This window comes from Dermacentor silvarum, chromosome 11 (assembly GCF_013339745.2).
Source record: "Dermacentor silvarum isolate Dsil-2018 chromosome 11, BIME_Dsil_1.4, whole genome shotgun sequence".
NCBI classification, from domain to species: Eukaryota; Metazoa; Arthropoda; class Arachnida; order Ixodida; family Ixodidae; genus Dermacentor; species Dermacentor silvarum.
Window position 1 is genome coordinate 50,661,014 of NC_051164.1, and position 13,748 is coordinate 50,674,761.

Consider the following 13,748-nt stretch of genomic DNA (forward strand, 5'->3'; position numbering starts at 1 on the left):
AATTCCTTTCGCGGACAGTCTGATCATTCTGACTAGTTATATCACTGTACAATACAATACTCGGCAAACAGTCTAATTTGCACACCGGGAGTTATGGTTTTAACGATGTCATTTTAATACACTAGAAACAGTAAGGGCCCCAATACACTACCTTGGGGCACCCCTTATGTCACTGGAAGAGTGGCCGAGCTATGTTCACCAATTGCAACGTACCGAGTGCGTTTGGTCCGGTAAGCAGTAATCCAGTTAATGAAAATGTCAGGTATGCCAATAAATTCTATGTTTGAAGATTAATTTGTCGTGCGGAACCTTATTGAAGGCTTTTGTGAAATCTAAAAATACTACCATTATTGTCGAGAGATAAAGGAAACGAGTGAATCACTGATACCAATTGCGCTACCGCCGAATAACCCTTTCTGTAGCCGTGCGTGTGAGCACATTGTTTTCAGCCAAGAATTCTTTTATATAGTTTGCCACGATGTGCTCCAAGAGCTTGCAGCATTGTGACGTCAGAGAAATGGGACGATAATTTTGTAATCTTAATCGATCCCCCTTTTTTTTTAAATATTAGAACAACTCGGGCCACTCTCCATTCATCGGGCAGTTGTCCGACAACAGAGAAGTAGAAAGCAATTCTTACAAGAGAGCTGGCAGTATGTTCAGGATAGCGTTTTAGAAAGATGTTCGGGATTTCGTCAGGACCACAAGAAGCTTTGGTTTTCAGGTTTACCAACATGTTGACAATGCTAGCATAAGAAATGGAACCCACATCAAATACCTGTTTAACTGGAAGCATATGGTAATGCAACGATCTGACACTGCAGACACACTTTCAAAGTGCTCATTAAAACGATGTGCTATCTACATTATATATATATATATATATATATATATATATATATATATATATATATATATATATATATATATACCTTAAGGCGAAAGCCTTAGCCTTGCTCATGACCATGACTTCAACCATTGACCTTGTGTGTGTGTGTATGCGCGTGCGCGCGTGCGTGCGTGTGAACGAGAAGAAAGGGAACCGAGGGACCCGATTTTTATTAATCATATCATAAGAAGCCAACAAGCAATGACACCAAGAACAACATAGAGCAAATTACTAGTACTTACTAATTGAATTAGAGAAAATGAGAAATTAATGGAAATGAACACGGATGAAAAAACAACTGTCCGCAGGTGGGGAACGAACCCACGTCTTCGCATTACGCGTGCGATGCTCTCACCATTGAGCTACCGCGGAGCCGTTTTCCCATCCGCTTTCTGGGTTACTAGTATATATATATATATATATATATAGCTAGTGACGAGTGTTGTCAAAGTGTGGCGTGCATTTGTACACTTCTACAGTGCCTGGCCAGAATGCTTCGAATTGGTTCGTTATTAGACGAGACAGAAAAAAAAATTGAACTGTTGCGTTTCCGTGGCCCAATGAAGCGAGCTCGTCGGCTAACAGCGAAACTCTCCCCGTTTTCATCGACTAGCGTCCGCTAACGCTAGTTGTTGTCTGGCTCCTCCTATACCAACGCCGACACACCACGTCAATGTCACAAGCCGCGCTTCTTGTTTTGCTGTCTGGTGCGAGGAGCGACGACCTTCCATGTAGCGGCATTCGTGTCCCACATTGGGTGACATAACCGAGGTCACATGCCGTAGTGGATGACGCTACGATGCAGATCGAGGCTAAGGTCCCGAGCTAAAACAAGTTTTATGCGACCTTATGCGAGGCTGTGCGTGTGTGTGACCTTGACACTGACTGGAAACGGGGCCCCTTGGAGAGGAATGGCTTACGGGATTTTCGTTGAAATTTCAGCCGATATTGCCGAGCGCATCGCTTTGGAATTTTGCGGACAGGACCGGGATTGTCTTATCGCAAATTGCAAGCCTGGTGAGGGGCCCTCTGTACGAGAACTTTGAGGTATCAAACTCGCCGAGCGATACTGCTACCGATAACGTTGGGCATTACATGAGCAGAGTTTACATGAATGCGACACCTCGCTGTCGCCTTTCTTAGCGCATCGCCGTAATGTACTGCGCAACTGCGTTTACATGTGGTGCGCCGATCCATCCCACCTTGGTTCGAGACATTTGTCCCCCTTATCCCTCGATGCGACATGCCAGCGTTAACATGCACCGCGCGTATCGACTTGCACGTTTCAATGAGCAGTCGCCTGGCGCATTAGCGCATTTACATGAATGCGATGCGATGCACCCTTCTCGCGTTCATGCGCACGCGGCTAGGATGAATTATCGTCGCGGATTCACAGTAGAAAAAAGGCCGGCAGATCTCACGCCCTGTGGGAATCGATGTTATGCGAAGCATGTGTGCGGGGAGCTTACCAAGTTAACGAAATGACCATGAGAGCACCACGACGTAGGCGGCTGTTTCGTGACCTACATGACACGCATGTCATAACATTCATGTCACGAGTCTTCGGGAGTCCCTTTAGCTACGCCTAGAATACCATAAGGCGTAAGCCTTAGCCATGCTCATGACCATGACTTCAACCATTGACCTTTAGCCTTTTCCATCTCTTACTACGACATCCGGACACGGGTGTTTTCGCATTTCGCCCCCATCGAAACGCGGCCGCCGTGGCCGGGATTCGATCCCGCGACGCGGAGTCATTGTCATTTTTGCTGAGTCATGGTCATGACTTACTTAGGCCATCAACCTTTAGCCTTTTCCGTCTCTTAGTACGTTATCAGAACCCATTCCATTGGTTTGAGTGTTAATCTTTTATCGCTGAGCCATTGCCATTTTTGCGGAGTCGTGGTCATGACTATGACTTCTACCACCATCCTTTATTGTTTCCTTCACTTAGTACCCACGCCCAAAACCATTTCAGTGGTTTTTGAGTGGTAATATCTTTCGCCAAGTCATTGTCAATTTTGCAGAGTGCGGCCGTGGCCGGGATTCGATCCCGCGACGCGGAGTAATTGTCATTTTTGCTGAGTCATGGTCATGACCGACTTAGGCCATCAACCTCATGTCTGAATTCTACCATCATCCTTTGGTGTTTGCTTCACTTAGTACCTACGTTAAAACCCGTTTCAGTGGTCTTTGAGTGATTTTTTTTCGCCTTGGTCATTATCATTTTAGCTGGCCGTTCCATGCCCTACATGACATGCATATCATGACCTATCATTTATGTTCGTCATACACTGTTGCCATGCTATGCCAATTTTGCTACCTACCAAGCTACCGAAACGACCACGAGAGTACCAAGACGTAGCTAGGTAGCTGTTTGATGACCTAGATGACACACATGTCACAATATTCATGTCATGACCTATCATTTATGTTCGTCACACACTCTTGTCATATTGTGTCAATTTTGGTAAATACCAAGTTAACGAAACCACCATGAGAGCGCCACGACGTAGGCGGATAGATAGATAGATAGATAGATAGATAGATAGATAGATAGATAGATAGATAATAGATAGATAGATAGATAGATAGATAGATAGATAGATAGATAGATAGATAGATAGATAGACACTGTCAAAGTGGAAAATGTTCGCCAAGAAATGCTTCGCAATTTAAAAAATTGGTGATTTAGCGATAAATGCGTGACAAGTGCGTTAGCAGTACGTCGCAGTTATTTTGAGGTCTGGGATCCATGATTTAAATCGCGTTTACCACAGTTAAGCATGTCGTTCGGGAGCCCACTCGACACACGTCCTGCCCCGTCGAGGTGCAAAGCGCTACTGACGGTAGTCCGAGGCAGACCACCGGCAGTTGCACTATCTCGTTGATATTATTCTGCATAATACGTTTTTCTTTTCCCGGCAATGCGATTTGGTTGGATAATACGTTCGATGATACGCTTTATTTCCCGGTTCCCGTGAAGATTGTATCAACGAGATTACACTGTATATATATATATATATATATATATATATATATATATACAGGGTGTCCCAGCTATCACGCAGCACAATTTAAAAACAGATGAACGGCATTACGCGAAGCAAACCTACTGCGTATTGTTTCCAGTACAGTGGAGTAGCCGCCAGTAATTTTTTCGTTACTGAGATTTCATTAGCTAATTGTCATTGATTATCTAACTCGAGAAGTACTGTCCTAATTGTCAAAGTGTCAATGAGGAAAATTGTAAAGCAGCATGAAAAACTCTCGATACAGCGTTCTGTTGCTCAATACGTGCTACATAAAAGTTTTTTTCCGAGTGTGAAAGGAGCCCGTGAATACACGCAGAATTGCCGCGCGACTGGTCGCTCGAGGCACTGAGCTAATTAGCTAATTGAGTCTCAGTAACGAAAAAATTACTGGCGGCTACTCCACTGCACTGTAAAGAATACGCACTAGGTTTACTTCGCGTAGCGCCGTTCCTCTTTTTTTTTAAATCGTGCTGCGTGATAGCTGGGACACCCTGTATACACCTGTACCACATGCCCAGCTTCTCACACTTCGCATTGCTTTCCCACTTGGACGCTCCTAACGCTAGCGCATTAAAAAGTACGAGCACAAAAGACAAACGGCGGGGACAAGCAGCTGAAGGTTCTTCAAGAAAAAAAAATGGCCGGACATTCCGGAGAGCCTTGATCGGCCTTCCTGTGGCATCAACCATCGCCGGCGAAAGGGAGCCCTTGCCGGAGGCTCGTCCGTGAAGCATCACGGAGCTTTCCGGACGAGCCCGACGAGGAGGGGCTAGTTCATAGGCCGGTGCAGTTGGTGGCCGCCGACTGCAACGAGTCCGAGCGCGACGATGAGCAACCACGTGGACAGGCCTGTATAGGAGGCGGCGCCTGTCGTCGACTCTTTCTTTGGCTCCTCTTTCGTAGGCCCCGCCGCGTTCCCCTTTTGCACAAAAAGAAATACAGAGCGTTCGTGAATAAAAATGGTTCCTCTAAGTCAGTGACAACCTAGGAATGAAAAGGCTACAAGTACGCGGTCCAACTAAAAACACAATTTACATACAGATTATGAGAGGACTCATTCACCCGTAGGCACGCGTAGAACTGTGGTATGAACATTGATTGCAATTAACGCATTCCACTTGGCATAAACAAAGTAAAGGAGCAAACGAAACAGTAAATGGTAAATGGAGCAAACAAATCGTAAATGCTTGACACCGGTTTTGCCGCTTCCCCTTCACACACACTGTTTCCGTGTACATAGAAAAAAATGTTATGGTCAGTGCCGAATTCGTGAAGGACAACCGCGGTGAACGCAAGTAGAATCTCTATTCAGGCAAACAGAATTCGGGCGTCGTTCTGGCTGTCGGAAAACTTTGCACCGAGACAGATAGGTACCGCATAGAGCAGCGGCCAAGGAACTCGGCGTCGCCGAGTTTGAAGAGCTGTTCTTCTAGATGACCCCGTACTATCGCCTGTAGTTTGCGCAGTCTGGAGCACAATTCTTTCTTTATTCGATTGCCGAGATCATTCTATAGCGTTGCGGAAGCTCCACATTACGTAGCTCCACATTACGTAGTGGATGAGACTTTCCAACCTATCTCGCCGCTGTGGTGGCGGCACGACGGATATTCTAAGCGTTCTTGCAATCAGCTTGCAACCAGCGCCTCCTGTGCATTTATCATTCGGTACCATTTCCCAGCGTTCAAGCCGGTCTCTTGTAGCCAGAAGGCCCCACTGATATTATCAATGAAAATCCTTCACTTGAGACGATAAATCAGCGGAAATCACGCCTGCATGGAGGGGTGTTCTGTAAGAGTCCAACTAGTGGACTGTCCACTTCGGCTGTCGCTATTGGCTCTAGTAGCACGAGCAAGAAGGCGCCAGCCAGTCCCCTTCTCGCTCGTGCAGCTGGAGCCAATCGTCGACAGCCGAAAGGGACAGTCCACTAGGTGGACTCTTACAGAATACCCTCCCCCCCCCCCCCCCTTTTCCGTGTTGGTGTAGTATCTATGCCCCGAGGTAACAGCTGTCGCAACACATGGCAGACGCAAAGATCGCTGCGCTACGTATACGGCGACTTGGTTCGCTTGAACCATGAGTATAAAATGTGTACTAGGCATACAGTTGGTGACGGTGGGAGAGCTAGCCTTGCAGCAAACCACGGTTCCAGAGCAAACCAGCAAACCACTGCACAGTGCGTTCCTAATGACGTAAGCCCTTTCCGCTAGCGGTAGTGGGGACTTGGTCGCTGCTTCCCACAGCTCTCTAATGCAGCTAACAATGTCTCGCCACAGTGGGAGGCAGATGCGCCTCCCAGTCAGGTTCGCTCATTTACGTGACATCGACAGATTGTTGTGATTATTTTCTCTGTACAACGTGTGTTTATGTCGCTGGTTTTTGGGCGAAACACGAACGTCCTTGCCAAATTGTATGGGCAATATCTGATATCATTGCTCAGCCAGAGGTAATATTTTAGCTTCAAACAGTGAGCTTTTATCTCTCCAATTAGCCTAGTATTTACATTACCTAAGTAAAGTCATCAAGCTGTAAGCGGAATTCAGCTGCTTGATTCTCATACGGAGGTGAAGGAAAGCTACGCTGCGTTTGTGTGGGTGGAGCTTGTACTGAATTCCTAGGTTTCCACCGACTATGGGGTCATTGAAACGAGATAAGTGTATATATATATATATATATATATATATATATATATATACTTATCTCACAGTTCGTTTCAATGACCCTATAGTCATTGCCGAAGGTATCGGCTACGCCAGCTTGCTCTCTAATCGATCCTACTGGCTTCCCGTCTCCCAACTTCACGCCTAACATTTTTCATTTCACTTCTCTCTCAGTGGTCTCAAGTCTATGTTAAACCTCAAATTTCCACCCAATATGTTAGCATATTAGTACCAGTCAGTGTTGTACGGAACGGCGTTCCAAGAAACGGCGTTCCTGGAACTAGTTCCTTTTTGGAGGAACGGAGTAACGCCACCGTTCCATTAAGGGTCGGTGGAACTGTAACGGTAACACGTTACGTTTACGAAGGAATCGCAGAGGGAACGGTGTTCCAAACTGTTCCACGACATTGAACAGACGCACGCGCGTACGCAGCACGTCACGCAGGGCGGATGGGCGACCATGTGAGGTGCAAGGAACGACCGCTTGCCTGTCACGTGACTGTGGGGCATTTTTTTCGTGAAATCTCTGTTGTATATTTTATTGCTGGACTTCAAGATTGTCACGTGACGCTCCCTCCTGTAGTTTCTTTCCTCCATGCCGGCATGCCGGCCTGCCGCAAAGGAAACATGACATCAGGATCGCAGCGCCCCTCGAGGGACTTCACAGAGGATGTAAAGTTTCCAGACCTCACGGGCACCGAATCCTTTCAGCTGAGGCACAGGATGAGCTGTCACGGTAATTCCTGGTGCCAGTTGACACACACTGTCACAGATGAAGGACTTCAGGGATTAGACCGACTTTTCCTCAAGTGCAACACGGCAGTACCCTCAAGCGCTTCGGTGGAAGGGCTTTTCAATATTGCCAACGAAGTGCTAAAGAAAAAAAAAATGTGGTTGATCCCTCTTATATAGGAATCGGTATAGAACACGAAAGTGAAACGTGTCTTCACAGAAGTAGTGTAATGTTTATTGCACATTGATATATAATGTCTATTGGTGTTTTGTGGCTAAAGCGCCCTTAGGCGTTGATGCACCCACGCTGACGCCTGGTGGCACGTCTCCTCCATCACGACTACCAACGTCGATGACCATGAGCAACCGTCGTGCATATGGAAGCTGCACTACGCTGCACACGCTAGCACAACGCGAAAGACGAAGCACGTAACTGACACACTAATACAACGCGCAAGACAAAGCACGTAACTGAATCGTCACCGAGTCAAATCAGCGCGTACAGCGCGTCGTAATTGCAGCCTCCGCGATCAACTTCAGAAACATTTTCAGAGCTAATTGCGGAGGCCACGCTCCGCTGTGCTGAGTACGGTGAACGCCACCTAGGTGGCGTTGGTAGTGCTTCTTGATGCCAGCGTCCCTTCGAATGCTGGCATCGGCACCGATCCTTTCAGCGAGGCACAGGATGAGCTGTCACGGTAATTCCTGGTGCCCAGTTGACACACACTGTCACAGATGAAGGACTTCAGGGATTGGACCGACTTTTCCTCAAGTGCAACACGGCAGTACCCTCAAGCGCTTCGGTGGAAGGGCTTTTCAACATTGCCAACGAAGTGCTAAAGAAAAAATCACCAGACCTTCCCCTGTCGAGAAAATCGGCGCAAGAGAAGCTTCTGGCAAGACGACGCTGTCGCAGACGTTCCACTTCGTTTGCCCTAAACTCGGGGTCCGCGGCTCTTCGCTGACGTTCCGCCAGGGCTTCGGAGGCCATCACGCTAAAATCGGCACGTCGACGACGAGCTCTTTCGCGAGCGAGTGCTAGGCGCAGTCGCTCAAACGCAGCCTGTTCCTCGGCGGAACGCACCACGCGCGGGCCTTCCCATCCGAACTCCGGAACTGATCTGAGGCGAGGGAAGCCCGGTGGAGCTCGCGCCAAGCCCCTTTCCTTTCCCTCCCCGTGACACAACAAACGACGCTGATTGGTCAAGCGCGTCACGTGATCCGGCGCCGGCGCAGCTTTCCCCACACCTGCTCAAGTCTGGGAGCGGAGCTCAAATGTGTGGCCCCGGTATGAGCCACACGTGGTTCTTTCTTTCTTTCTTTCTTTCTTTCTTTCTTTCTTTCTTTCTTCTTCTTTCTTCTCCTTCCTTCTTCATTCTTGTCCCTGGCTCATACATATGCGCCACGCGTGATTTTATTATCGTTAATCGTGCATGTAATGTTATTGACGTGATGACCCATCAGTCATGTTAGTCAGACTTTCGTACCCTCCTATGTCAATTTTGGTATATGCCAAGCGAACGAGACGAGAGTTTTCGACACGTTTTCGATAGGGTTTTAGCGTGACACCACCGCCACCACCACGGCCAACACTTGAGACAATGCAGGCTTCGCTTGAAAAACGGGTTCCTCTGTCAGGCACGAACATCGACATGCAACTCTTGCTAAGTTCAAACAAGGGACTCACTAAGTTGCGAATATGTATTGTGGGCATTTCTTTTTGCCACTCATACTGCAGTATTAAATTAGCATTCATTAAACGCCTATGTATTGTTTCTTTCAATGTGGTTTCTTGTGCAAGAAATTTAATAATATTGGTGCATGTGACTAACTATCTATTCGCACATCTGAAGCGCAATATCCTGACTGCGCATTTGAGGACCGAAGTGGAAAGTGCCATACGTTTTGCACTTGTAACAGACGAGCACCAAAGTTGCAGTTAGGCATCTCTGGAGTATGTCCGGTGCTTCCTGAAAAAATTCTTATAGGAGCGTTTCTTTATATTCTTTTTACTTCCAGATAATCTGCTGCCGGCGGTGTTCAAGTTCGTAGAACATACGTAGTTCGATGTGAGTTTTAAATTGATCATGTTATTTCGCTTCAGGATTGTCCGACACTTTATTTTAATCAAGTAATCAACAGGGGTTGTGCTGACTTAATATGCATTATTTAGTTATATATGCGTGAGGAGTATGAACAGAGAGATGCACCTATTTACATTGCCGAGCATAGATTTGCCTCGGGTTTAACGCATGCTCTAGTTTTAGGTCCCCTTTATTCAGCTTCCATGCTCACTGGTCCGGTGTTTACTAGGGCATCCCATACTGCTTGCCATCCCACTTTCAGTATAGGCTTAGGCGATTCTGGCCTTTGTTCAACGCTTCCTTCTTACTTATGACGTATGGGCAACGGTGAAAGGCGGATGGGCTCGTAGATTGTTTTGCGCCGGCGTGCCTATTGCTATGGCGGACAGTAGGCCGTTTGTCGCTGTAGTTCCAGATGTCAGCTATCAACCGCGCCAACAATGGACATAAACTGCGCATTCTCGCCTTGTATTGGGAGATAGGTTTTTCTGGCTTCACACCTAATTTTTCGACCGACTAGCCATATAGGGTGGGCTTTTTTTATCTGCACCAATGTTTTACCAATTTCTTGTTGCAGTTAGCACAATTCTAACACCTGAGCTGAATTATTCGATGAGGCGGTCATTACTTCTGCGAGAAATCAAAATGCTTAATTGCAATTAACTTATTACCTATATAATTTACGCTGCATGTGTCAATGTAAGAACCGTAGCTAGTGAGTTAGCAAGGTATAAAGACTTGGAACGAATTCGTAGGATGGCACCGGCTTCGAGATATGCGCCGTTAAATTTGCGGCAAAAATGCACTGTTCTGCTTGCTTTTTTAAGAATGCGGTGTTTTATGTACTGAAGAACAAAAGTAAGCGGAACTCCAATGTATTTCGCCGGGCACTTTGAAAATGTCCATTGTATTTTCTGTTTCTCTTCTTTGCATTCAATTTACTGTCTCCGTTTCTCTCACTTTCTCTTTCTCGGCTCCCCCCCAGCTGTCCTTAACACTTTCAATTATCCTGTACGGCAGTGCCCTGTAAGACGGCGCTACCAGCTACAACGCTGGTAGAACCATCTTGTAGTGCTTCGTCTACCCACAGCGCCTTTCGGCATGTTTTTCTGATCTTTGGACTTCTTATCGAAAACAAAATAACTTCTAAAAAGGCGTGTTCACGACTACGCCAATGCCGAAACTTTGCACTAACAGTGAAGTACAGTACACTTGGTTATTGTAATAATAGCTCCGCGTTTGGTCGCGCTCCACGCCACCAGGTGGCGCGACCAACCGGGCTGCTCACGTTTACTCCCCTAATGACCCGGTAATCCGCAAGCAGTTCCGCGATCCGCTAAAACTCTCTAATAACAAGCGTGTACATACCATCTTGATCTCGGCTTCCGATGATGTGACATTGTAGTGCTTCGTCTCACTGATGACCAATGCCCTGTGCGAAAAACGTAGTAAAAGAACGACTCAATCCCTGGTTATTATAGAAATTCGGAAATCAAGCAAACGTGCGAAAATAAGTGCCTGACGTCAACAAAGAAATGGCTGACGCCAACAAAGGCAGAACAGTGTGTTGACATTTCTGCAACCATAATGTGTGCGTAAACTGAGCCTGCTGCTGCTGGCCATGTTTGCAAGCGCTCTCGAGGACGTGGTCCTTCCAACTGTAGTGCTTTAAGTTGAAAACCGCGAAATTGTCCGTACCGACAGATAAGACCCCGCTTGATCAATTTTAGATGCGAAGCATCTAAAATTGATTCCGTGTTAGCCACGGAATACCGTGCCTAACAGCACCTAGCATTTTCTAGCAAAACTTAGCCAAGCCTAGTAAAACCTGGAAGAAGCTAGGTCGATCACCGGCTCCGCTATTTCCTCCACTAGTACAAGCTGTCCACATTTTTTTTTGTCATCTTCGCAAAAGTTGGCATGACTATATAGCTAAATATAGATACTGAGTTTCCTAGCCTAAACAGTCATAACACAAACCTTCAACTGCTCATTTTTTTTATGGCGATAGCAATTATATAGACATTCCGAGTGCATTTCTGCCGTCGCCGTGTTGTTCCGTATACAGTCCGAACACAATGATATCGTCGCCGCACGCTGTATGTGCGAGTGAAAGCTTGCGAGGGTCAGCCACGATCGCGGCTCCATCTCGCGCGCGCGAGGGAGGAAAGCGGGATGGAAGCGGGACGTCGTTCGCGCGCGAGGCACAGAGGCGAGAAAGGAGGCGTTCTGCTCTTGCGGCTGCTGCTTGCCGCGCTGCCGCGCGGGCGCCGTGTCTTGAAAACGATCTGCAACGTGGGAAAAGTGCGCGCCCGCATGGGCCACATCTTCAAAGCGATCTGCACTGTGGACAAAGTACGCCACGCCGAGGCGCCGGGAGGTTCGTATGCGCTCTGCTTTCGACGTTTAGTTCGCGTTGAAGCGAGAGGCAGCACGAGGGTCAATTCGCTCGCTGCTGCAACCGCGCTTCCTCACTCCAGCGTTTTCACAGTGAGACTCCGCGGTCATTGAGCGAGATGTGTTCATGTTTACCTGTGCGTGCATCACACCGTGCTTGTTAATTTAGTAGTAAGCGAATGTTTGCAAGCTCAAACGGACGATGAAACTATTATCTTTAGTTCGTATAGTTGTCTACTAATTTGCAATCGCAATCGATGCTCGGGTTTTCGGATGAAACTATGAGTTGTTTTTCTGGAGGACACCAATTGCTGATCACTGCCCTAACATTCACACTTGCTACAACCGCCTTAGTATTTTTTTTTTCTTGTGGCGCTTTTATTCATTCTGAGTCGCGTGGATGTATATCGGAAGGCACGATGGAGGAGCCCTTCTTCCAGTTCTTTTGTCTGGTTGACTGACGCAACCCACCGTTATAACTGCACGACATCAGTGGGTGAGAAATAATTTCACATATATTTGGGGGCACCTACTGCCCGAACTTGGGGAGTGCAGAGCCTTCGTCCTTTGTTTGACAATGCTGCGCACGCTGGCTACATCGTGCCCTTCGATAGCATTTCGTGCCCAAACCAGTTCAGCAAAAGGTCGAGGTTTTTTTGCACTAGCTATACTTTAGAAGCGCATGGTGTAGTACAAGCTGTGCTTAGCGGACCACATGGTGCAGCGCGAGGTGTGTGTGTGAATACCTATTTTGAAATATTTCTTCAAATACTTCCTAATGCACAATGCATCGACTTAACTAAATACATAATCTTTGAATGAAAACTTCATTTTTATTTACTCTAAGCACAATGCCTCTTAAGTGGAATGTCAAATCTAAAGAAAAAGTATTTAAGGAGCACGAAGAAGAAAATTTCTTTTTGTTCAGTAAAGAAGCCATATTGCAAGGAATATTTGAGAGAAGTTTCATTGCACGAGTCTATGGACATTAGTTATCATTGAAATGTTCATCAACCATGGTAACAAACTGTTTCATTCATAATGTTCCAGTCACTTTAACAAAACGTCGTTTTATGCATTGGAGCACAAAACTGGAGCACCCACGCATTTCTCCGCATAGTACGGGAATTGATATCTCGAAACTGGTGTCATTCTGAGAATTCGTTCCAAGTGGATTCACCTTGTGAACTCCACGGCTAGAATTCGTAAATTGCAATATGGGCCACAAGGTGAACATAATTAGTTAATTTTTGCCAATTTGTGAATTGTACGTTTCAGTCTTCTGTGCATGTAATGTCCACCTCTTCGAGTAGACCAGCTCATGAAGTAGAATTTTCCTTTCTGCCACGGGCAACCTTTAAAATATTTTGAAAGTATTCGCTGAAACACCCTGTATATACACAGGGTGTCCCAACTATCATGGATTGCGTTTTTTTTTTAAAAAAAAGACGGACCATTCTACGTGATAACCAAGTGCATATTGTTCACAGTCGAGTAGAGCAGCCGCCAGAAATTCTTTCGCTGATGTATTTGAATCGATTGCTATTACCTACTTCTTTAGTTAATGCAGTGAATGGCGTGCAGTCAATAAAAACGTTTGTAGCCAATTGAAAGCAACTTAAAGCTGGCGTGTTTTCAGCCAAGTGCTTTTGCCCACTTATCTCTTGATTAAAATTATCTCGTGACTAACAATCCAACCGCATTCAAAGGCAGCGCCCTCAAACAATCTCCATAGCAGTGAGTGGAAGGGGTGTTGACAGAAGCGCAGCAAAGCATGACGTGAGTTACGATATGTTTAGGATAGGTTTACGTTACTTACATAAACTTGACTTTGCCTTTATATTCAGCCCTTAGGCTTCCACGTGACTACGACGTTGGATGGCTTTGCCGTCGGCATCGGGGTCTTGTTCTTTACAGCGGACTGCGAAGAGAACAATCCACGCTTAAGGTTTTT

At 46.4% G+C, this 13,748-nt stretch overlaps 1 long non-coding RNA gene and 1 other non-coding gene across 3 annotated transcripts in view; both read right to left on the reverse strand.

Moving 5' to 3' along the window:
- Positions 1 to 1,189: 1,189 nt before the first annotated feature.
- Trnat-cgu (transfer RNA threonine (anticodon CGU)) lies at positions 1,190 to 1,261 on the reverse strand. Its single transcript has one exon. It is a non-coding gene; the product is annotated as a tRNA-Thr (tRNA).
- A 3,061-nt stretch (positions 1,262 to 4,322) lies between these two features.
- LOC125941641 (uncharacterized) overlaps positions 4,323 to 13,748 on the reverse strand; it is a 43,104-nt gene continuing 33,678 nt past the window's right edge. For both annotated transcript variants that reach the window (XR_007464521.1, XR_007464520.1), the window contains exons 4-6: positions 13,614 to 13,715; positions 10,766 to 10,829; positions 4,323 to 4,843 (exon numbers count right to left, since the gene is read on the reverse strand). This is a non-coding gene — a long non-coding RNA (uncharacterized LOC125941641). The remainder of the gene's footprint in view (positions 4,844 to 10,765; positions 10,830 to 13,613; positions 13,716 to 13,748) is intronic.